This window comes from Pseudonaja textilis, chromosome Z, assembly GCF_049901715.1.
Source record: "Pseudonaja textilis isolate UNSWEBS1 chromosome Z, rPseTex1.2, whole genome shotgun sequence".
Lineage (NCBI taxonomy): Eukaryota > Metazoa > Chordata > Lepidosauria > Squamata > Elapidae > Pseudonaja > Pseudonaja textilis.
In genome coordinates, this window is record NC_142008.1 from 20,193,576 (window position 1) to 20,194,608 (window position 1,033).

Here is a 1,033-nt window from a genome sequence, read left to right on the forward strand (position 1 = left end):
CTGGGTGACCAAGGGCCAATCATTTTTTCAGCCTAATTCAGCTCACAGGATTGTCCTTGTGGAGAAATTTAGAAGAGGGAGTATTAGAAATGTTCAGTACCTTGAGCTGTTTATGAAAATAGTCAAGACAGGATATAAAATAAAACTAATGAGAATGTTACTAGATAACTACAATTCAACCATGATGATACAAAGGTGTGTGGGTATAGGATAAGCCTTACCTTATTTAACTGGAGATTAATATGTGTACACAGGTAGTCCTTGACTTACAACTATTCATTTACACAGCTGCAGCAACCCCTCAGTCATATGATCAAAATTTAGACACTTGGCAACTAGTTCATATTTTATGACAGTTGCAGTGTCTTGGGTTATTTGATCACCTTTTGCAATCTTCCGACAAACAAAGTCAAAGGGGAGCCCCCCACAATTCACTTAACAGCCATGTTACTAATTTAACAACTGCAGTGATTCACTTAACAGTTGTGGCAAGAAATGTCATAAAAATGGGACAAAGCTCACTTAACAACTGTCCCACTTAGCAGCAGAAATTCTGGGATCAATTATGGTCATATGTTGAGGACTACCTTTACACATACATTCATTCCATTTCATTTCAATTAAATAAGATACTTTTTTTCCTTTTTGAGAAGCATGTTAAATGAAGAAGCGAATATAATTCCTCTAAGATATTTTTGTGCACTAATCGTGTTTTCTGTTATTTCTTCTACCCATTTGCCTTTTGATTTCATGTAATGGTATCCATGGCAACTGCAATTTCAATTTTTTTATTTTCATTTATCAATGAATGTTTTTCAGGCCATATGAGCTACTAAATCTCATTTTTGCTGCAGCTGTAGTCACTTCATACTTATTTAGAAAATGTAGTGTAGCTATTCCATTAAATCATTGCAGTAAATTATTAAACATTTTTCAGGTCACTGTGGAACATCCAAAAATTCAACATTCTGAGGATCCTATTTTTTTTCAGAAGTCTTTTGAGGTTTGCCTGTTTGCCTTTGCTAGAACAGCA